Source organism: Rutidosis leptorrhynchoides, chromosome 1, assembly GCF_046630445.1.
Source record: "Rutidosis leptorrhynchoides isolate AG116_Rl617_1_P2 chromosome 1, CSIRO_AGI_Rlap_v1, whole genome shotgun sequence".
NCBI classification, from domain to species: domain Eukaryota; kingdom Viridiplantae; phylum Streptophyta; class Magnoliopsida; order Asterales; family Asteraceae; genus Rutidosis; species Rutidosis leptorrhynchoides.
In genome coordinates, this window is record NC_092333.1 from 494,691,934 (window position 1) to 494,718,240 (window position 26,307).

At 34.9% G+C, this 26,307-nt stretch overlaps 1 pseudogene; it reads left to right on the plus strand.

The window, feature by feature from the left end:
* The first annotated feature begins 12,079 nt into the window (after window positions 1-12,079).
* Window positions 12,080-26,307, plus strand: part of LOC139840845 (uncharacterized) — a 168,809-nt pseudogene continuing 154,581 nt past the window's right edge.

The following is a 26,307-nucleotide window of genomic DNA, read 5'->3' on the forward strand; positions in this document are numbered from 1 at the left end:
AGATCTGAAAGATTTGATTCTTTGGTGAATAAAATCTCTTTAATTAAATGCGATTATCTGCCTTGATTTCTTTATCAGGTATTTCACTATAAATTTACTTCTTTCGTTACATTACTTTTTTCACTCCTATATCCAATTCCCAAATTCAAAAGATTGTGAAAATGCTTAATCCAGTTCTAATCCTTGTCCTTATCCTTACTATCGCAACAATCATTCTCCTTTTCCAATTTTGCCCTTGGGGTTATAGTGTTTTTAATTCTCCCATGGCTTTATGTTGCGATAAACATTGATATACACGGTTTGTAATTTATGTGTTGTTATCGGGCTTTATATTTTTCCTTATTTTTTGGAGCTCTTTGCCCTTTTATTCTCTTCTCGACCTCTAGTAAAGCGAGTAATGGTGCAGAATTCGTAAGTATTGAGTTTCGAATGATTATAGTATTCAGAGAGGAATGTATTAGCACGATTTGATTTGTCAAATTACCATAATCCCTGAGGATGGAACTATTAAGAATATATTTTCTTGATATATTCAGAGGTTAAGTAGAATGAAAGAGTTATGTAACATGGCACATGATGACATTATAATCTGTGAATCATCACGTCCCATTAGAAACTCAGCATGACTTACTGTAATATAATCACGTTGATCAAGTGTCATTATATTATACTAACTCATGCATCAATTTCCAACATTACTTCAAAATCATTCATAATTCAAACTCGAATTTTTAAAGAATTTTAGAAACTAAAGTAGTTTCCTTTATGATGTAATATAGATAGCACAAAGAGATAAATAATTTCGGACGAGAATATTTATGAAAATATCTTCAGAAATATCGAAGATATTTATGATGATATTTTGGAATTTCTGAGTTCGATGGTTGATGAAGAAAGATTTTCTGCAAGATTTTAACATGAATACGGAGCAAGACATTCGTTGAAGGTTTCATCGGATCCAGAATTACCTGGATTCTTTAAATATATGGTATGATCCTTGTATTTGGCCTTGGTCTCCTTCATAGTTTGCTCAATCCGTTTTTCAGTACCAAATTTTCTATCGAGCGTTCCTAATACTCCCTTCTTTATTATCAAACTTTTGTCCGTTTAGACCATCTGCAATTTTTCTGTTTCCTCTGCATTTAGTGCTACGATATCTGAATCATCGGTTATCACTCCGAGGTGGTTTCAGGAGGATTGTGTTTTTAGATGATTAAACGCTGATGGTAACATGGTGGAATATAAAAGGTTTCCCGGCAACAATAAAATAGCACACATATATATCAAGGTGATTATAAGGTTGTTTCGAACGAAAAGTCGAAGTTGACTTGCTGAAGCTGTGAAAAAATTCGCTACATTGAAAAGGGATTATCAAGTTATTTTGGGTAATAATAACACTAAGGAATTAGCACATCTACGTGTTAAAAGTTTACTCAGTTTTCGAGAGTTTTTCAGATGCATAACTATATGCCTCAATATTTTCTTCCGTAGATGAAGTACGGTTGGTTCATCCTCTAGTTTGAGGTGTTTTCCAGAATCATGAAAGGTTTGAACGCAGATTGTAATCATCAAGATACAAATGAAGTTTAGGATGAAATCAAGTGGCAAACTCGAAGAATTATTTAGTTTCATATGTTATAATCAATATTTTAATTCATTTTAATTGTCCAATGTTGGTAGTCCTCAGTTAATAGTCCATAGTTAGCAATATATAATATTCGAATTAATTAATACGTGTCGTGACCCGTGTACATGTCTCAGACTCGATCACAACTCAAAGTATATATATTATTGTAGAATCAACCTCAACCCTGTATAGCTAACTCCAGCATTACTGCATATAGAGTATCTATGGTTATTTCAAATAATATATATAGATGCGTCGATATGATATGTCAAAACCTTGTATACGTGTCCCGATATTTAAATGCGTAAATAATAGTATTTAAATGATGATAAATAAAGTGCGTAAAATAAATAACAGAAATTAAATGATGATAAATAAAATTGCGAGAATTAAAATTGCGATAAATTGCGATAATTAAATGTAATAAGGAAGTAACAGTTAGCTAGGATTTTGTTAGCGTGGATTCTTAACAAAATTTTTCTCATAATTAATTTGTTTGTTTCTAACAAATTTTATTTTTGTACAATGTTTTCTTCATTATGCCACTTGTTGGATTCTGGTAAGTCAAAATCCAAATATGAAATTTGAATGAAAATGGTTATTCTGTGGTGAACGAATTCATATATCTGTGGATGTAAGTAGGATAGTAAATGACTATTGAATCAGATTCGAAGAATGTACAGTGTAACTTATTAATGTGAAATCTAAATATTCCTCGGGTATTACCTACCCGTTAAAATATTTTTACCATTAACAGTTTGTACGAAAGAATTTTTAATTACAATCTTCATGAAAATATACTTACATATATATTTTCTTCAGATGTAAATTGTGGATTTAATGAGTTAATATGATATTAAACTCATCTGCTTTACGGCTAGAATTAGAGTACATAATCTCTAAAACATTAGAGATTACATAATTGCCATGAAGAACGAAGATAATTGATATAGAATGCTACGTAGAATGATGATTATACTCGAGGTACAGAATGAGATGTTGAGGCATGGATTGTTGATGGTACTGGTGCTATTACTAATGGTACTGTTGATGCCGGTGATGTTGCTGAAGCTGGTAAATTTTTCACCATATTCTCCAAATTGATTACTCGAGCGCGAAGTTCGTTGACTTATTCTATTATTCCAGAATGATTATCGGTCGAAACGAGCGGATGAATAAGGTTTAGAATTTTAGATAGAATATAATCGTGGCGAGATACTCTGGAAATGAGAGAGTAAATGGTATTACGAACAGGTTCGCCGGTAAGTGCTTCAGGTTCTTCATCAAGAGGGAAATTTGGTTGGTGGAACGGATCGCCTTCTTCGCGTCTCCATTGATTAAGTCGACTACGAACCCATCAGATGAAATGGGGATGGATGATTGGTTGATTCATTTTGGTGACGCTGCATCTGGAGCTTAGGTGAATATCTGTGTCGGAATAACTATCGGAATCCGAGGAAATTCTAACTGGTTGAGGGATCCATCTCGTACGATCAGATGGAGGATTTTTCGATATGAAATGATTTTCGAATATTGGATGGTATTCTAACTACATAGAATATCTATATATATAGTACTAAAGATTTTATAGACTACAGAGGAATTTACGGCATATGTCAGGCAAGTCTACAGCAACAGATGCGCTAAGATATAAATTATCAGATACGCTAAGATATGAATTTTGTCTATACACTATTCATGCAGTCAATGCAGTAAAACTTGTCTAGACTAAGAATGATAAGCAGGTATTTCCTAAGGATGATAAGCAGATGATTTCCGACTAGAAATGATAAGCAAAACTTTTGACATGCAGACACGGTCGAAGTTCAGACTCACTAATGCATCTAAACAACTATCAGTTAGACACACTAATGAAAGACCTGGTTCGCTAAGACCACCGCTCTGATACCAACTTTCATGACCTGTCCTAATCCATCTGGATGAATACATTACATTTGGTTACATCGCGAGGTACTTGACCTCTATATGATACATTTTACAAACATTGCATTCATTTTTAAAAGACAAACTTTCATTTCATCGAAAGTTGACGGCATGCATACCATTTCATAATATATCCAACTATAATTGACTTAATAATAATCTTGATGAACTCGACGACTCGAATGCAATGTCTTTTGAAATATGTCATGAATGACTCCAAGTAATATCTCTAAAATGAGCAAATGCACAGCGGAAGATTTCTTTCATACCTGAGAATAAACATGCTTTAAAGTGTCAACCAAAAGGTTGGTGAGTTCATTAGTTTATCATAAATATTCATTTCCATCATTTTAATAGACCACAAGATTTTCATTTTCCATTTCTCATAAATATACGTCCCATGGATAGAGACAAAAATAATCATTCATATGGTGAACACCTGGTAACCGACCTTAACAAGATGCATATAGAATATCCCCATCATTCCGGGACTCCCTTCGGACATGATAAATTCGAAGTACTAAAGCATCTGGTACTTTGGATGGGGCTTGTTGGGCCCAATAGATCTATCTTTAGGATTCGCGTCAATTAGGGTGTCTGTTCCCTAATTCTTAGATTACCAAACTAAAAAGGGGCATATTCGGTTTAATAATTCAACCATAGAATGTAGTATCGATTACTTGTGTCTATTTCGTAAAACATTTATAAAAGCAACGCATGTATTCTCAGTCCCAAAAATATATATTGCAAAAGCATTTAAAAAGGGAGCAAATGAAACTCACTCTACAATATTTTGTAGTAAAAATATTCATACGACGGAACTGAACAATGCAGGGTTGGCCTCGGATTCATGAACCTATATCATTTGTATATATATTAAAACATATAATTGTAACTGAACAAATTTATTTATTAAATCTTTAATTTATATATTTTGTGCGTTTAATTTGTGTATATATTCATAATGGTGAATATTTATATAATCATGATAATATATCCATATTTATATACTTAATTGTTTAATGTTATATTTAAAAATTGATAGTTTGTTATTTGTAAGTGTTTATATAAATAATATTAATAGGTTGATATATATATAGTTATGTGAATTTAATTTAACTATAGTATAAGTATGTTTTATGTACAAAATATCTATCTGTCTAAAAAGTTGTTTTTGATATTAATAATGATAATATTAATAATCATATTACTTATATTGATAATAATATTAGTAATAACTATAAATATAGTAATAATTATAATTGTAACTATGGTTATGATAATAATAATAATAATAATTAATAACTAATATTTATATTAGTAATAATAACAGTAATAGCTAATATTCATAATGCTTACTAGTAATAATACTAATGATAATAAAAATTCTAATACTTAATGATATTGATGTTTCTAGTACTTGTAAATCTAAATATGATAATAATATTAATAATAATTTTAATACTAATAATAGTGATAATAATAATACTAATTATACTAATAACCATATTCTAATATTAGTAATAACAATAATTTTGTTAATCATTTTAATATTAATGATAATAATAATAGTAGCACTAATAATAATAATAACAATAATAATAATAATAATAAAAATAATAATAATAATAATAATAATAATAATAATAATAATAATAATAATAATACTTACTAATAATAATGATAATGGTACTAATTGCATTAATGATATTAATAAATTTATTTCTAAAATTAGTAATAATAACATAACATTAATAATTTATAATCACAATTATAATAATAATAATAATAATAATAATAATAATAATAATAATAATGATAATAATAATAATAATAATAATAATAATAATAATAATAATAATAATAATAATAATAATAATAATAATAATAATAATAATAATAATAATAATAATAATAGAAATGAAACTACCTCATGAAGTGTTTTTAAAAAAAGAAAATAGCCCAGGTGCAGGCTTAAACCCACGAACATCAGATCACCAGAATCAACACCCAGCCACTCTTCCATCCATTCATTTCTGTTTTATAAATCCACCTAAATTCATATATATAAATCTAATTCATTTTCTGTGTTTTCTTCTCCTTTAATAATTTGAACAGGGATCGATTCAAGGAAAAACAAAATTAAATCAACGGTTTATGGATTCCCAGGCCATCCAGAAACATAATCGATTTAAATTGTTTAAAACAGGAAAAAAAATCAAAACAAAATAGCTGAAACAAACAGAAAAATAATACGTATGATCTTCAAATCGATTTCAAATTTAGAGACTGTTATAGCTCTCGATCATAACACAAAAAAGTTTTCATTTCCCTTTTAGAAACTAAATGAATCAATAATTTAACCAGAACTATTAAAACAATTACGAATTTCTCTATAAACCAATCGTTTGACTTTTTAAAATCTATCTTTGACTCTGAAATTCGATTCCAATTTGATGAATTGATGTCTGAAACTCTCCAGATAGGTTGAGTAGGATATTACTAACAATACTACATTCCTAATTTTTGAAATTCGTTAGAAAATCGAACGGTTTGAAAATTGAAACAAGAACAGAGTCGTTTCCTGTGTTCATCCTTTTCCTAATTAAATTTCGTTAATTTGGAAGCTGTAAAGGTAATTGTAATAGCTAATTGATATTGTAGGTCGACTAGTAATACCTAACACTGATTATGACCATGTTTTGTTGCAAGGATTATCGACACCAAATATTACAGCAGGTCCACAAAAAAAATAAAAAATATAAAGTGAAAGCTACCCTAAACAGATTTTTGTTGTTTTGGGGAGATTGATATCGACATGTATATGATTAGAGACAAAGCATGAATCGATTACAGTTGTTAAATAATAGAATCGTACCCTTTTTCATTATTTAATATATATGTACAATTAATATTAATAATTATAATATAAGTATATTAATAATAGTAATAATAATAAATAAAAATAATAACAATAATAATAATATAAATAAAAATATTTAATTATAATAATAATGACATTAATAATAAGTTGTATCATAATGTAAATAACAATACTTACAATAATGATTTTTAATAGATATTAATACTAATTATTTTAATATTAATAATAATATTAATTATAATAATACTAATATTATTAATGATAATAATAATATTAGTAACTACAATAAGTTATATATCAAATTCACATCTATAGATTATATTTAAAATAAAAATATTCATAACAATATCATGTATATTAGTTTTTGAAAGAATAATGATATTATTATAACAACCATTTTAATAAATAAAAAAATGAGTATTACATGTTATGTTATATAACCATATGATATACATTATATAATAACTTATTTGTAATATTAAATGTTTAACATGTATTAAAATATACATATAATTATATATATATATTTCATATATTTAATATTAATCCATTTTAAGTACAGCTTCATGATTTTATATTTTATTTTACATATTTAATTTCAATGTTTAAATTATATTTCAAAATTTCTATTTATTATATATACTTACACATACATAGATATACATATTTATTTATAGTCGAAGGGTAATTAAATATATGAACATAGTTCCAAAATTTTTGAGACTCAACATTACAGACTTTGCTTATCATGTCAGAATATATAAAGATTAAGTTTAAATTTGGTCGAAAATTTCCGGGTCGTCACACCGGCTTCACCCTGAAGCCGCCGGCTTGGTATGACAGTTTTGAAATCTATAAATAGAGGCCTTGGGGTCAGAGTTTTATATACCAGAACAGTTTTTGCCCTGTATTCAGAGTTGAAACACGAATTAGTTAGGCTTTTCATTTATTTCAACATTCAAGTTTATTCATTCAAAGTTTGCTTTTCAATCTTCTTTATGTCGGTATGATCTTTTATCTTAAATCTTGTCTTTTATTTGTTTTTACTTTAGTTATGGGCTAATAGCCTTACATATGCTTGAATCATGTAACACTTTGTGATAAATTGCCAATCTTTCGAATTATATGAAAATAAACAGAAAACCAGATTCGGACTATGAAGCCGCCGGCTTCGTAGAACGAAGCCACCGGCTTTATTTGGTAACATTATGAATCGATTATAATTTACACTCAGACTAATTAAAAAGTATTTGGCGGGATTATTTAACAACGGTCAATGAAGCCGACGGCTTTATCTTTTTACTACAGAAACTAAAATCTGACCGAATCTCTGGATTTCCTGTTATGTCTTATGTCTGATTAAATTACCACCGTTAGATCAATCTGATTTACATTAATTAAATACTATTAAGTTTTAACTAGAACATCACTAAGTTTGAAACTTGATAAACTTAAACATAACTGGATTAATTTAATTGTGAGGATTATAGCTAGTAACTATAATTAGGGTTTTGTTAATCACACTAAATCTATTATCAGGTCTTAATGCAAGCAAGGAATCTAGCCATCTATTTTAGGATTAACTTGATCAATTAATTTTGAAGTAGATATTCTTAGGTCAACCATCAATCTGAGTTTGATCTTAATTCAAAAAGGCAATTGTGAACAAAGTGCGAAAGATTCAACCATGTATTTTCTATATTATTGATTATCTCTTTATTTTAATTACAATTTATTTGTTCTTTTATCGTTATTTAAAAGCAACCCAAATCTTAGAATCAAACTTATATTCTTAAATCCACTCGTTCTCTTAGGACGAACTTAACTTTCCTAATACTAAACTACATATGATCGGGTTTCGTTGCTCGTTAGGGTGTTAAAAGTAAATCGTAAATTAAGACATTATAAATTTAAAAGTAGGTTAAAAAGGCACGCATTATTGCACACACTTTTGACACATCAACTTTTTGGCGCCGCTGCCGGGGAACGCAGTGGAATCAAAAGAATATAATCTAAATCACCTAAATACGAGTGGTGACTGTCTTCCTTTAGGGAAAGGTTGTTGGGCTTCCGATTTAAAGGGCTCTGCCGGAACCAAGACGCTGACGGCCATTTATTGGTGAATAACTTAAAATACTTAAAACACTTAAAGCAATTAGAAATACACAATGAATGATTTAAAACTATCTATGGAAGAACACTTAAAAGCTTCAAGACAAATTCATGGAACCGCTATAACTCCACCAACTATTAAAATTAATTTCACTATTGAAAAACAAATATTAGACTTAATTAAAGAAGAATGCCATTTTAATGGAACCCTTGAAGAAGATGCCTACCAACATCTTCGTAAATTTACCAGTATGTGCACACTTTTTAAATACGATAAAATAGAAGATAAACATATTTATCTTATCCTTTTTCCTTGAACACTCAAGGGAGAAGCTAAAGACCGGTTTAATCAACTTGCTGAAAGAAAAATCTCTACATGGGATCAAATGGTTGAAAAATTCTTAAAAAGATTTTTCACGCCTTTTAAAATGCTAAGATTACAAAATGAGATAAATCAATTTAAACAAAAACCTCATGAAACTTTATACGATACTTGGACTAGATAAGAAAAATTAATAAAATCATGCCCACAAAACGGATTAAATGATTTCCAACGATTAATGCAAATCTATAAATATATCACCATCTCTACTAGAAAAGAAATTGACACCGCCGCTGGTGGTGCCGCCCTATCTAAAAACCCCGAGGAATTACAACAATTATTTCTGATTTAGCGATTTAGTCACATGATTGGTATCAGTTAAATGAAAATCAAAAAGAAATTAAGATTGGAGTTAAAAATGAGATAACTAATCTACAAGATAAAATAGATACTTTGGAAAAAGAGCTAAGTGAATTAAAAGGAAAACCAGTTATGGAAAACGTCTCGCTAATATCACAAGAAGAAACTATAAGTAAGGAATTAGCAGATATGATGCAAGGGTATATTTGTAATCAGACCAAATTAAATAATGTTATTTTATATAAAATCTCTGAGCTATATTATATCCACCAGAATTTGATACTTAACTTGGAAAAAGATTTAGGAACATTATCTAAACAATTAGCTATTAGGGAAACTGGAAAGCTACCATCTAATACATTAGAGAATTCAAAGGTAAGTTTAGAAATACAAGCTATAACTACTAGGAGTGGAAAAACAACACAAGATCCAGTTAAGCCCAATCTAGAAGAAAATCAAGAACCACTTAAGGAAACTAGTAATGAAGGAACTGTTAGTAAAGCCCCTGTTGAAACAATTACACCACCTAAGCTTAACAAACCTTTAGATACCGTTCCATACCCTCATCAACTTAGGAAAGAAAAACAACAAAAAAGTTTAGAGGATTTCACTAATATGTTTAGTAAGATAAACGTTAATATTCCTCTAATAGACTTATTAAAAGAGAATCCACATTATGGAAAATGTTTAAAAACCTTGTTATCTAATAAAGGCTAAGACGCTGAAAATTCCTCTAAATTTATTATAAAGAATGTATAGCTATTTTTCAAAAATTTGATTTACCCGAAAAACTAGGAGATGCAGGAAGTATTACTGTCCCGTGCTCATTTAATGATTCTAGAGTATATCAAGCGTTGGCAGATACGGGTGCTAGTATAAATTTAATGCCGCATTTACTATATAAAAGACTAGGTCTATGAGAATTAACTCCCACAAGAATGTCTATTTGCTTGGCCGATAGTTCTTTTAATTACCCGATAGGAATAGTCAAAAACATACTCGTAAAAATTGATAAATTCTCTTTTCCTGCCGATTTTGTTGTCTTAGGAATGAAAGAAAATGATAAAATTCTGATAATATTAGGTAGACCATTTTTAAGAATTGCCGCTTTCGAATTTCAAATGCAAACTAAAACATATAGTTTGGGAATAGGAGACGATAGAATTACCTTGAATAATAATCTCGAACTAGGTCTTACTTGTCCAACGATAAAATATGTAGACAGCTGTATTGAAGAAGAATTTTATGAATTTTTATCAATGGATATAGATGAGTTTGTGTGTGAAATAAAAGAAGAAAACCTTGATGATGAATTCGAAAAATTAATGAAAGATAAAATGAATGAATTAATGGAAGAGGAGCATGAATCGATAACAGATGAATTAAGGATAAAACATTCCTTCGAAGCACCACCAAAACTCGAGCTTAAACAATTACCCTCTCATTTAGAATATGTTTTCCTAAAAGATAACTCCGAACTTCCCATCATCATTTCCTCCGAATTATCTAAAAATCAAAAAGATCAACTCTTGGAAGTTCTTAAAAAACATAAAAAGGCTTTCGCTTGGAAAACCTCTGATATCCCGGGAATTGATCCCACCTTCTGTACTCACAAGATTCTATTAGAAGAAAATGATATCCCGGGAATTGATCCCACCTTCTGTACTCACAAGATTCTATTAGAAGAAAATGCAAAACCCATAATCCAAAGACAAAGATGCCTAAATGCTAATATGGTGGATGTCGTAAAAAAGGAAGTTTTAAAATTATTAGATGCAGGAATGATTTATCCTATATCCGATAGCTAATGCGTTAGTCCAGTACAATGTGTCCCTAAAAAAGGGGGACAACCGTTGTCGCAAATGAAAATAATGAATTAATTACAACTCAAATCGTTACCGGTTGGCGAGTTTGCATAGATTATCGCAAATTAAACGAAGCTACTCGAAAAGATCATTTTCCGCTTCCATTTATTGATCAAATGATTGAAAGATTAGCCAGAAAAAAATATTATTGCTTCTTGGATGGTTTCTCTGGATATTTCCAAATTCCAATAGACCCTAAGGACCAAAAGAAAACCACTTTCACTTGTCCTTTTGGTACTTTCGCTTATTGAAGAATGTCGTTCGGGTTATGTAATGCCCCTGGCACTTTCCAAAGATGTATGACAACTATTTTCCACGACATGGTGGAGGATTTCATGGAAGTCTACATGGATGATTTCTCCGTCTTTGGAACATCCTTTGACTCATGTCTATCTAATCTGGATAAAATGCTTGCTCGTTGCGAAAAAAACAAATCTTGTCCTTAACTGGGAATAATGTCACTTTATGGTAAAAGAAGGCATTGTCCTTGGCCATAAAATCTCTAACAAAGGAATTGAGGTCGATAAAGCAAAAATTAATGTTATTTCCAGCCTTCCTGAACCCTCTAGTATCAAATCAATTAGAAGTTTCTTAGGACACGCTGGATTTTATAGCGTTTTATTCAAGATTTTTCAAAAATTGCTCGCCCGTTAACAAAACTCTTAGAAAATGACGCACCCTTTGAATTTAACGAAGATTGTAAAAAAGCTTTCTCAATCTTAAAAGAAAAACTTACTAACGCACCTATCATTATATCACCTGACTGGTCTAAATTCTTTGAACTTATGTGTGACGCAAGTGATTACGCTATAGGAGCTGTTTTAGGTCAAAGAAAAGAAAAACATTTTCACCCAATCTATTATGTTAGTAAAACACTAGCAGGAGCTCAATTAAATTATACAACCACTGAAAAAGAATTGTTAGCTATAGTCTTCGCACTCGATAAATTTTGCCCATACTTAATAATGAATAAAGTAACAGTTTACATCGATCATTCTGCGCTCAAATATTTACTTAACAAACCCGACTCTAAAGCCCAACTCTTACGATGGGTTCTACTCCTACAAGAATTTGATATGCAAGTTATTGATAAGAAAAGAGCTGAGAATCTTACAGCAGATCATCTTTCATGTTTAGAGAATCCTAATCTAGACAATTCAAATGAAATCAGAGATACATTCCCCGACGAATGTCTCATGATGATCTCTGATGAGTCATATCCTTGGTTGGCTGACTTCGCAAACTATTTAGCTGCTAAAGAATTAAGAAAAGACTTTACTTATCAACAGAGAAAAAAATTCTTTGCTGATTTAAAACATTACTTTTGGGAAAGTCCTTATTTATTTAGAGTAGGTCCCGATCAAATTATTCGCCGTTGCGTTCATGGTAAAGAAGCAAATGAAATCCTATTACAATGCCATAGTAGTGCACCAGGCGGACATTTTGGTCCAAATTACACGGCTCGCAAAGTTTTAGATTCAGGATTCTATTGGCCTACCATATTTCAAGACGCACATAAATTACTTCAATCGTGCGATGCATGCCAAAGAGGAGGAAATCTCTCCAAACGCGATGAAATGCCCCGTCAAAATATTCAAGTATGTGAAATATTCGATGTGTGGGGTATTGATTTTATGGGACCATTCCCCTCCTCTGAAAGAAACTAATACACTTGTAGCTGTTGACTACGTTTCTAAATGGGCTGAAGCTAAAGCCCTGCCCACTAATGACTCACGAGTAGTATTTGATTTTCTTAAGAAATTATTTTGTCGGTTTGGTTTTCCTAAAGCTTTAATTAGTGACCGTGGAACCCATTTCACGAATCAACTACTTGAAAGAGTTCTTAAAAGGTATGGTGTTAACCATCATTTTTCTACAGCTTACCACCCTCAAACAAGTGGTCAAGTTGAAAAAACTAATCGAGGATTGAAACGAATACTCGAATGAACAGTTGAAAATAACCCAAAACTTTGGTCTCGAAAGTTAGATGATGCATTATGGGTTTTCTGAACTGCCTACAAAACACCTATAGGAACTACTCCTTTTAAGTTGGTCTATGGAAAAGCTTGTCATCTACCTGTTAAAATTGAACACCGCGCATATTGGGCTTTAAAACAATGTAACTTAGATCCTATACAAACAGAAAAACATAGACTCCTTTAATTAAACCAACTCGATGAACTTAGACTTTCTGCTTATGAAAATTCACTGTCTTATAAATAAAAACTATAAGATGGCACGATGCTCGAATTAAAAACATAAAAACATTTCAACCAGGAGATAAGGTCCTAATTTTTTCAATCAAAATATAAATTTTCTCCTGGAAAGTTAAAATCTAGATGGATAGGTCCTTTTATAGTTAAACAATCTTTTTCTACTAGATATGTTGAATTATATAATAAAAGGGGGAAACCTTTAAAATAAATGGGCATCGATTGAAAATTTACTTTGAAAAAGATGCATTACCCGGAGGAGAAGTAATCTCCCTCAACACCACTAAAGATTAAAATTCATGACTTAAAATGTTGTAGATTTTATAAAATACTCGTGTTTTATTTTTAAAATTCGAAAAAGAAAAAAAATTAAAATTGGAAGGAAGCTCGCCCTGTAAAACCATGAAGCCGCCGACATTACGTTAAAGCCATCAGCCTCATCCCTTGAGTACTTGATGAATTTTTTTGATGTTAGATAATTTGCTGGTTTATAAATTGCTATGAATTTCTTGCTAATCGCTGTTAGATTTATTTAATTGATGGTTAAAAGACTTAAATTAATGAATTTTGAAAAACCTAAAAAATTCTGGAAACATGTATAAAGCCGCCGGCATCCTGATAATTATATCCGAATTGAAAATTATGCTGTTTGAATAGGATTTTGGAAAAAATTTGAAATATCTTATGCAGGTTATGAAGCCGCCGGCATGGCTTTATAAAGCCGCCGGCTTCGTCAAGCTGTTTACTTTTTATTGCTAATGTTTATTTGAATTATATTAGACAGAAAGTTAGGAACAGGGAAGCGCGAGAGGAAGTTGAAATCAGAATCAACTGGGCTTCTTTACATGAATGGTTAAGGTTTCCTCAAAACGATGAAAGGTTTTCGACTATGGCACGTAAGCTTAAGAGGATGTTACGATGGGAGATGCTAGCTCCGTATGTGGTGTTTGAGGATTGGTTCAACTTGTTTAACATTCAGGAGACTATCTACCCTAGTTTGGTCAATGAGCTTTTGGCTTCTGCTGTTTGTTCTCGTCACATTCAAGGTGTGACGGATACTTCATTTTTCAAATTTAGACTGGGTGGACGTGAGCAGTCCATGAGCATTTTTGATGTTGCTCAAGCTTTGTGTATTTATGGGGAGCCTGCTGAGGAGACTTGGTTTGAGGGTTATCTTGCGAGTGCTGCTAGACAGGGTCGATCGGTTCTTAATGAAGGTTTTGACTATAACGCTGCTTGGAATGAGTTTGGTGATCATTCTATGAGTTTCCTTAATAACGTGGTAAGGAGGAAGCACATTGTCTTTCCTTACTTGCGTTGTTTCCATGTTCTAATTTCTCACACTATCTCCTTGAGGAAAGAAAACACCGAGAAATTAACTCAGCCTGATTGTTGGTACTTGTCTCAGTTGTTTAAACATCATCTAGTTAACATTCCTTTTTGTGTAGACGATTATTTAAGTAACTCAGCGAGGGGTAGGACTCAAGGGAGTGCGGTTTGTGGTGGTCGTTTTGTGACCTTGATTGCTAGATTTTTGGGGATTTCGACTGTTGGTTTGCAGCCGCTTATGTCTGAGGTTGGTCAGGTTAATGCTAGGATATGGTTGTCTACTAAGGTTGTTAAGAGAGGGCTAGGTGAGAGTTTTGTTCCGTATGACCCGATGGTTGGTCAGTTGATGGATGTTGAGCAGTAGTACGAGGCACCTCACACTGAGGCATCGAGTAGCCAATCTAGGAGTGTTCGGAGAAGTGGGCGTGGTGGTTCAGATGATCTGTTGAGGGTGATTGAGATGATGACTGCCCTGGGTACTAATCAGGGTAATATGTCTACCATGATGGGAGAACATCATCGGGAGTTGCTGGCTAAATTTCAGGAGGACAGGTCCGCATTTGATTCATTTAGAAGGGAGTCTACTTATGAGTTGGGATGTATGGATTACTTGGGTCAGTGGGGTGTTCATAATTGTAGCGACCCGACAAAATCGTCATTGACGGCTCCGTCTACTTAGGTCCCGTTATGTGGTCATAAGTCTTTAAAACAACGTTTGACCAAAAGTATGTCGCATTCATTTCAAAAGTAAAGATGTTTCAAGGTTTACAAAGTAGTTCGACAACTAGTTACATAACAAAGTTTAAAGTACAATTGAAACATATACGACACAATTTGAAAGTAGCCAAAAGATGCTCCATGTATGCATGTATACTCGACATCCAAGCAAGTATCAAAAGTAATGAGCGGAAGCATGTATCACAAAACGTTCAAGGACCTGAGAAAAACATAGAAATCTGTCAACGAAAAACGTTGGTGAAATCATAGGTTTAAGTAAGTAAGTACAAGTGAACCACAAGATTTGCAACATTGATATAATAGTAAACCATTCCAAAATTTGTTTCACGAGCACCCAATTATCAATGCTTAACATTCCTTCCATAGAACACCATCACAATAGTGTTAGAACATACACTGTTTCTCGAAAATATATTCCATTCGTAAACGGTTAATGAGGGTTTGTCAAACCCATATGGATCCATACAACATAAGTTCTCGCTTACACCCGACAAGTGTAACTAATGATAATCGAATTGAGGATTTTGTTCTAAACTCGTATGTAGAATGTTTGTTTTCCTGTACTTGTGTTCACTTAGTAAAAAGTAATGTTTATGTTTTCTCATCCCAATTGTAAGTTCAAAAGAGTAAAAGTGGGACTATGATCTCACCTTTAGTGCACGTATGTAAAAGTACTTCAACAAGTAAACGTGTACAAGAACTAATGCTAGTCTTGACCTAAACAAATAGGTTTGTATCAATATCGGTAAACACGGTCGGTCAAAGCGTTCAATTAGTCCTATGGCTCGTTAAGACTCGATTATAATAGCATGTGAATCAAATTGTCATGTTTCATGCAAGGTACAAGTATAAAAGCTTGTTAGAACGATTGCACAGACATTTGGTTAAGTTTGATTAAAAGTCAACTTTGGTCGGGTCAAAGTCAACAAAAAAGTCAACACGTTCGGGTCGGGTCTCGAACTATTTTCTGAGGTTTTTAATCATATATGAGCATGTTAGAACAAGTTACATGTGAATCGGAGGTCCATAGCATGGCAACCATTTTTCGTAAAATGGTAAAACAAAACAGAAACTGGCAGTGTAACTGGACGGCGTCCAGATTTGCTGGACGGCGTCCAGCATTGAAGGCCTGGACGGTGTCCAATAATCTGGACGGCGTCCAAATTGGTATACAGACCCTGTTTCTGCTGCAACATACAAATGCATGAACCAAACTTTAAACATTCTCAATTTATGACCCGCAAACAAACAAAACATGTACCTTATACCATCGGGAAGGTATTTTGACGAGAAAACAACTAAACACATTTCAACCAACAATTCAATATTTGCAACAAACCAAATCACATTCAATGCTCATCATTTTATGCATTCAAGTTCATAAATGCAATTCAATGATTCAGGCAACCAATTTACACGAAAGACATGCCGTTTCGAAGATAATTAAATATACGATACAGCTAAACACTTACTAATAACATTTCATGTCATTCAAAGCATCAAAGGTTCATTTCAAGTTCATCAAACCCTAACCCAAATCCACCAAAATCAATAATCAAGTTTATGGAGTTTTCTAAAGCAACATACACATCAAATTGAAGCTAGTGATACTAGGAACACATTTAATACTTGCACTTTATCATAACAACAACATTAAATCATCCAAAACTCAAAATCAAACACACACTTTTCATGTTCATGCTAGTTACACTAAAACAACGAGATCGAACATATAAATCATATATTCATGTTAGACTTGAGCCATAGACACTAATTAACAACTTTATAAGTTAAAAACATCAAGAACACAAAATCTAGTGATTTTAGAAAGTTACCCAAATGTAATGAAATCGGTATGGAATCGAAGAGGAAGTTGCAAGGATTCCGAATATGTAATTTGTTTGGATTGTTGCTTGCTCTATTTGAAATAGATGGTGATTCTTTGTTTGGGGTGTTGAGAGAAAAAGAAGGAAGTAGTAAAGATGGAGATGATGAAGTGAGAGGAGGAGGTTGAAGGTTTGACTAGTTGACCTAGTCAAATCTTTGGCCTCTTAGCAAGTTTAGTCCCTCTAGTTTCATTCGGGTGCGTGAATTACCTAAACGAGATAATTTAAAACGCGTATTAACGAAAGATGTTATAAACATATAACGGACTTTAAAATAGTTAAACGGAAAGTAAACGGTAAAAGGCGGGATGTTACATTACCTACTCCTTAAAAGAAATTTTGTCTCGAAATTTAAGTAGGCGTAGTAGTCGTTGTTTCTTTCTCGGGATTTTGCGTTTCCGAATTCGCGAATAGATGAGGATACTTCCTTTGAATTTGATCTTTTCTTTCCCAAGTAAACTCGGGTCCCCTTTTGGCGTTCCAACGGACCTTGACAATTGGAATTCGGCTTTGTTTTAACGTTTTGAAGGAGGTGTCCACAATTTCAACCGGTTCCTCCATGAAATGAAGTTTGTCATCAATGGTAAGCTCCTCGAGAGGGATGACGATATCGGGTTTGGCAAGGCACTTTTTCAAGTTGGATACATGGAAAGTAGGATGAACGGAGCTCAATTGAGGCGGAAGTTCTAAACGATAAGCAACGGTTCCAACACGCTCCAAGATTTCGAAAGGACCAATATATCGCGGATTTAGCTTCCCGCATTTCCCAAAACGAATTACACCTTTCCAAGGCGCGACTTTTAACATTACGTGGTCACCGACTTGAAATTCAAGGTCGTTGCATCGTTTGTCGGTATAGCTCTTTTGACGACTTCGGGCCGTCCTAAGCCTATCTCAGATTTGAACGATCTTCTCAGTTGTTTCATGAATGAGTTCGGGTCCGGTGATTTGTATGTCGCCTACTTCGGCCCAACAAAGAGTGAACGACATTTTCGGCCATATAAAGCTTCGAATGGTGCGGCGTTAATACTCGCGTGATAACTATTGTTGTAGGAGAATTCGGCGAGAGGCAAGTGCTTATCCCAAGCTTTTCCAAAGTCGACAACGCAAGCTCGTAGCATGTCTTCTAAGGTTTGAATTGTGCGTTCGCTTTGTCCGTCGGTTTGCGGATGGTATGCGGTGCTCATGTCTAAACGCGTTCCCAACGCTTCTTGCAAAGTACGCCAAAATCTAGAAATAAATCGGCCATCTCGGTCGGAGATAATTGATAAGGGTACACCATGTCGGGCTACGATTTCTTCAATGTAAAGTTGTGCAAGTTTCTCCATGTTGTCGTTTTCCTTCATGGCTAGGAAGTGGGCGGATTTAGTGAGACGGTCAACAATAACCCAAATAGTATCATAACCGCCAACCGTCTTTGGCAGTTTGGTGATAAAATCCATCGTTATCCTTTCCCACTTCCATTGCAGGATTTCGGGTTGTTGAAGTAGTCCGGACGGTCTTTGATGTTCGGCTTTGACTTTGGAGAAAGTTAGGCATTTTTCAACATAAGTAGCAACGTCCCTTTTAATGTTCGGCCACCAATATTATTCTTTGAGGTCGTTGTACATCTTATTGGCACTGGGGTGAATCGAATACCTTGACTTATGGGCTTCGTCTAAAATAAGGCTTCGCAAGTCCCCATAACTAGGTACCCAAATTCTTCCGGCGAAATATCAGAGTCCGGTTTCCTTAACTTTGAATCGAGAGGTGAGGATGTTCAAGTGTTCGAGAGAGATGTTTTCATCCTTGAGAGCCTCGTCTTGGGCTACACAAATTTGACTATTGAGGTTGGTGTGAATGGTGATGTTTAAAGCTCGGACACGAAGAGGCACCGCTCTTTCTTTTCGACTCAAGGCATCGGCTACTACGTTTGTCTTCCTGGGATGGTAACGAAGCTCACAATCATAATCGTTTAAAGTTTCAATCCACCGTCGTTGTCTCATGTTTAGTTGCTTTTGATCGAAGATGTGTTGGAGGCTTTTGTGATCGGTGAAGATGGTACTTTTGGTTCCATAAAGATAGTGTCTCCACATTTTAAGTGCGAAGACAACGGCTCCGAGTTCGAGATCATGTGTTGTATAGTTCCGTTCATGAATTTTGAGTTGTCAGGAGGCATAAGCAATGACTTTCTTCCGTTGCATCAATACCCACCCAAAACCATGTTTTGAGGCATCGCAATATACAACAAAATCATCATTGCCTTCAGGAAGTGACAAGATAGGAGCGGTGGTTAGCTTTGTCTTCAAGATTTGAAATGCGGATTCTTCTTCGGTTGCCCAAATGAATTTCTTTCCCTTGTGAGTTAATGCGGTTAGAGGACGAGCAATCAAAGAGAAATCCTTGATGAATCTACGGTAGTATCCGGTGAGACCCAAAAATTAACGAATGTGAGTAGGAGTAGTAGGAGTCTCCCATTTACTAATGGCTTCGATCTTCGTGGGATCGACTTTAATACCTTGATCACTTACAACATGACCAAGAAATTGAACTTCCTTCAACCAAAATTCACACTTAGAGAATTTGACATAGAGTCGTTCTTGTCTCAAGAGTTCAAGCACAAGTCGGAGATGTTGTTCGTGCTCTTCTTCACTTTTAGAATAGACCAAGATGTCATCGATGAACACAATAATGAATTTATTGAGATACGGTTTGCACACGCGGTTCATAAGATCCATGAACACCGCTGGTGCGTTAGTGAGACCAAATGGCATAACAAGAAATTCATAACTACCGTAACGAGTCCGGAAAGCGGTTTTGGAGACATCTTCTCCCTTAACCCTTAATTGATGATAACCCGAGCGGAGATCGATTTTCAAATATACACAAGACCCTTGTAGTTGATCAAAGAGGTCATCGATGTGAGAGAGAGGATATCGGTTCTTAACCGTCAATTTATTTAGTTCACGATAATCGATGCACATTCGTAGGGATCCGTCTTTCTTTTTAACAAACAAAATCGTAGCGCCCCATGGTGAATGGCTAGGTTGGATAAAACCACGGTCAAGTAGTTCTTAGATTTGACTTTGCAATTCTTGCATTTCGGATGGAGCAAGTTGTAACATCCCAGGTAAAACGTTCCCCGTAGCATGATATTGTCCGTTTTGCAGAGATAGGGACGTACCCTTATCTCCCCCGTAGGTTGCTCACTGATTTTTCTTGGCGACCACACACGACGAACACTTTCCCAGGAGGTCACCCATCCTAGTAGTGCTCTCGCCTGAGCACACTTAACTGCAGAGTTCTCATGGGATCTGCTGCGCTTGTGGTCCCAAAACGCGTCATGCTAGGAAAGGTCTCCACACCCTTATAAGGCATGCTTCGTTCGCCTCTCCAACCGATGTGGGACGGATGTAACACGGATGTTACAATCCTCCCCCCTAATGGGACACAGCGTCCTCGCTGTGCACATTTGGTCCGGGGCCTGGCTCTGATACCATCTGAAAGTTGGGGATGCATCCCACTCAGTGCCTTCTCAGCTAACCGCCTGTGACCACTGAGCGTACCTCAGACACTGATTTTACAGCCCGCCTCTCGGCAGTACAGCCAACCCTAATAGGGACCGCGAGGAGTAAGAGCCAATGCTTCGTCACAGGTAACACTGTGAGAACCCCCTCTACGATTAACCCGCTAATAAACGGCATTAAACCAGCTCTGATACCATCTGTAACATCCCAGGTAAAACGTTCCCCGTAGCATGATATTGTCCGTTTTGCAGAGATATGGACGTACCCTTATCTTGTAGCGACCCGACCAAATCGTCATTGACGGCGCCGTCTACTTAGGTCCCGTTACGTGGTCATAAGTCTTTAAAACAACGTTTGACCAAAAGATATGTCGCATTCATTTCAAATGTAAAGGTTGTTCAAGTTTTACAAGAATAGTTCCACCACAAGTTACGATACAAAGTTTTAAGTACAAATGAAACTTATGCGACACAATTTAAAAGTATCCAAAAGACGCTCCATGTATGCATGTATACTCGACATCCAATGCAAGTATCAATTAATGAGCGGAAGCATGTATCACATATCGTGCAAGACCTGAGAAAAACATAGAAATCTGTCAACGAAAACGTTGGTGAAATCATAGGTTTAGTAAGTAAATTGTATTGAACCACAAGGTTCTTTAAGAATTGCTCAACCAGAATCATTCACATTCCAAAATAGTATTTGTATCACGAGCACCCAATTATCAAGGCTTAACCGAATCTTCCCTCTGAATTTTGAATTTAGTGTTAGAACTTACACTATACATTGTTGAAATTATATTTCATTCACTAACGGTAGCGAACCGTCTGAATGAGGGTTTGTTAAACCCGTATGGCCACACAAAATAATTACACGCTTACACTTACACCCTGCAAGTGGAACTAATGATAATTGGATTGAGGACTTTTGTTCAAACTCGTATGCATCTTTGTATTCGTATTTGTTCACAATGTAAAAGCATGAAAAGTAAATAAGTAGGAAAATGTATGTGTTTCTCAGCCCACGATGTAAAGAATAAAAGTGATTAAAAAGTGGGACTATGATCTCACCTTGAGTACAAGAGTTAATAAAGTACTTCAACAAGTAACCGTGTGCAAGGACAAGGCTAGTCTTGACCTAAACATATAGGTTATATCAATAACGGTAAACACAAACGGTCAAAGATGTTCAATTAGTCCTATGGCTCGTTACGACTCGATTATGAAGCATGTGAGTCAAATTGTCAAGTTTCATGCAAGATACAAGTATAGAATCATGTTAGAAAGATTGCATAATTAATTGGTTAAGTTTGACAAAAAGTCAAACTTGGTCAAAGTCAACGAAAAAGTCAACATGTTCGGGTCGGGTCTCGGACAAATTTTCTATGCTAGTTATTCATATATAAGCATGTTAGAACAAGTTGCATGCGAATTGGAAGTCTAAAACATGGCAAACATTTCACGTGAAACGGACATTGGAGACAGAAGCTGGGCACGGCTTATGCCGCGCCGCGGCCAGGCCTGTCGCGCCGCGACAATGGCCGTGGCCTGGTCCCAGGCCTGTTTCACTTGTTCAAGACTTGGTCAATTTTCAAACAAACGCAAAACTCAAACCGTAAACAACTAGAAGACGTATCTTATACCGTTGGAAAGCTCTTTTGACAAGGAACACAACTAAACATGTTTCACCAAACAAAAACATCATTTATAATAGCCGAAAACTCATCAAGTGATCATTAAACGTTCATTTTTAAGGTTTCAAGTTCTTCAAATGCAATTTGAGTTTCGGGAAACCAATTCACACATATAATATGCCGTTTTGAAGGTAATGAAGCATACATTACTACTAAACACTAACAATTAACATTTCATGGCATTCAAGCATCCAAAAATTCATGTCAAGAACTATCAAACCCTAGTCAAACATCTCAAAATCAATAATCATGTTTTTGGAGTTTCCTTAATCAACCTATACATCAAAACGAAGCTAATGATACTAGTAACACTTTTAAAACATGCACTTTAACAATCTAACAACATTTGATCATCCAAAATCAAGGATTAAGCATACACTTTTCATTTTCAAGCTAGTTACACCAAAACATCAAGATCGAGAATACAAATCATATATTCATGTTATACACGAGCCATAGACACTAACCAACACAATTTCAAGTCAAAAACACGAATTTATAGAAATCTAGAGTTTTTAGAAAGTTACCCAAACTTGATGAAATTGGTATCAAAATGTAGAGGATGAAGAGAGGATCACGAATATGTAATTTGTTTTGAAGTTTGCTTCCCGATCCGAATTTAGATGATGAATGTTTGAATTGGGTGTTTGTGTGTGTGTTCTTGCTAGAGAGAAAGAGAGAGAGATGGAGGTGATTGAATGGTGAGGAAGGTGGGGAGGTGGTGGCTAGTTGCCCCAATTTGGCCAAGTGACGAGATTGGTCCCTCAAGTTTCAAAGCGGGTGCGGTAATTAACCAAACGAATATTTTAAAACGCTCGAGTAACGGGTGATGTCAAAATTAAATAGCGGGAATATAATGAACGTTACTCACGGAAACTATTAATTTAAATACGAAAGATTATGTTTTAAAAAAAAAGACGGTGTTAAAATTAAATTTAACGGAAAAACGCGGGATGTTACATATCTCCCCCGTAGGTTGCTCACGGATTTTTCTTGGCGACCACACACGACGAACACTTTCCCAGGAGGTCACCCATCCTAGTAGTGCTCTCGCCTGAGCACACTTAACTGCAGAGTTCTCATGGGATCTGCTGCGCTTGTGGTCCCAAAACGCGTCATGCTAGGAAAGGTCTCCACACCCTTATAAGGCATGCTTCGTTCGCCTCTCCAACTGATGTGGGACGGATGTAACACGGATGTTACACAAGTCTATATGGTGCACGTGCTACGGGTGCGGCTCCCAGAATAAGATCGATTTGGAATTCTACCGGTCGATGAGGTGGAAGACCCGGCAATTCGTCGGGAAATACATCAGAAAAGTCACTAACAATGGGCACATCATCGATATGCTTCTCATCGGACTCGACTTTCTTAACGTGGGCAAGGATCGCAAAATAACCCTTACGGAGTAGTTTTCTAACTTTAAGGCACGAAACGAGGTTGAGTCCGGTGCAACTCTTATCGCCATAAACAATCAAAGGTTCACCATTCTCGATAGGAATTCGGATTGCGTTAAGATCACAAAGGATGTGAGATTTCATTTTGGCTAACCAATTTATACCGATTATCACATCGAAGCTCCCTAGTTTCATGGGTATCAAGTCAATTTCAAACTCATTACCCAAAATGTTTAATGTGCACCCCCAGTAATATGTGTCAGCACTGAATAGTTTCCCGTTGGCCACTTCAATGGTATAAGTGGTATCTAATGAAAGTGGTGGAGTGCTAAAAGAATGAGTCAAAGTCTTGGATACAAAACTCTTATCGGCACCCGAATCGAATAAACAAGTAACATAAGTGTTGTTGAGAAGAAACGTACCCGTGACTAATTCATTGTCATCTCAGGCTTCCTCGGTGTTGAGGTTGAAAGCACGGCCGCGCGTATTGGGGTTATCTTTCTTCTTCGGGCATGCATTTCTATAATGGACCGTTTGGCCACATTTGTAACAAGTGCCCATCTTTGGTGCATTGGGCCCCTTTCGAGCGACAGGAGTGACACTTTTACACTCATTGGCCTTATGACCAACTCCTTGGCACCGATGGCAAATTAGCTTGCTACATTCACCAAAGTGATGCTTGTTGCATTTGTTGTAAAGAGGTAGGTTTCTGGCATAACCCTTCTTGCCATCGGAGGTGAAAGGCTTCTTGGCAAAGTTGTTGTTACTTGGTTGAGGGGATTCCCATTTTCTTTTGTTGTTACCCGACTTATCCTCGGCTTTAGGTGCCGGCACTACGATTCGTCCACCGTTTCTATCAACTTGCGGGACATGTTCAAAGCTTCTTGATGATTAGTGGGTTTGGATGACATTACGCCGTGTTTGATGCTCTTTGGAAGACCATCTATGTAAAGTTCAACCCTTAAAGCTTCGGGGTTCACAAGGTTTGGGCACATCAAGGCTAGTTTGAAAAATCGTTGATTATAAGCCTTAAGATCGTTTCTGACCGCTTTCAAAGTTCTTAACTCTTGTTCGAGCCTTCGGGTTTCTTCACAAGGGAAATATTCGACGATCATCTTTTCCCTTAAGTCGGCCCAAGAGAGGGCGTGATCTTCATCGGTACCCACCGATTGTACATAGGTGTTCCACCATGTGAGGGCGACACTGGCGAAAGTGTGAGTGGAGTATTTGACTTTATCTTGGTCCCGACAACCGCTTATGCTAAAGACGGCCTCCGTTTGTTCGAACCATCGAGTGAGAGTAACCGGTCCCCCGGTCCCATTAAAAGTATGAGGTTTGCACCCCATGAAGGCTTTATAGGAGCATCTATCGCTTGAGTTACCGGCTCCTTGATTGTTGTTGTTGTGGTTGTTGTTATTGTTGTTGTTGGAGGAGTAACCGGCTATGGCCGCATCCACGGCGGTGGCTATCTGTGACGACCTGGAAATTTCCGATCAAATTTAGACTTTATCTTTATATGATTCCGACATGATAAGCAAAGACTGTATTGTTAAGTCTTAAAATCTTGGAAATATGTTAATACATACATTTAATCTTTGAATTGTTTACATGGATACGATTAAACCTTTGACCATTTCTGACGATTCACGAACAAATTGTTTGTAACTAAATATGTAATTAATATAAATTTATATATAAAGGAAAGTGAGAATGATAATTAAAAATAACAAAATATAAGTTAATCATTTAAAAATAAAAAAATAAAAAAATGTAAAGTAATAATAATACAGACTCATTGGATTGTACTAAATTCGATTAAAGAATTATATATGTTTCATATTTTCTTCATCCCTGTTTCATTTGGTACAAAGTGTCGACCACCATTAAGCTACAAAACAAACTCAATTGATTCGATCTAGTTGTCATAAAATACTTTAACCTTTATATAATTATCAACTAGTGCAGTATGAAGGAATTATTAAAGTCAAAGAATTATTAAAATCAGTGTTTCTTTTCTTCACTACCTATTATCTAATTCTATATAATATACATATCCATGAATGAATGGCACACTAACACTCTTTCTTCTTCCTTCTATATTTTCTATCGACATAATAGCAACCACATCACCACTATAAACCGCCACCATGGCACCACGGTCACCATCAAGAACCATCACCTATATCTATAGTTTCTACCTTCTGTTTTAGAACCCAAAAATCATTGTGGATCATTACTTCACGAAACTTTCTGTTTTGGTGATCAACATGTGAGTCAACCCGTTATATACACCAAATGATGCTACGCTACTGTTGCAATTGCTACTCAATTATGTCTTGATGCTTAACCATATTAGATCACCCATCAAGACACCACAAAACTCATGTGTCTGCTTCTGTTACACTTCTCATTATTTATTTTTTTTTGC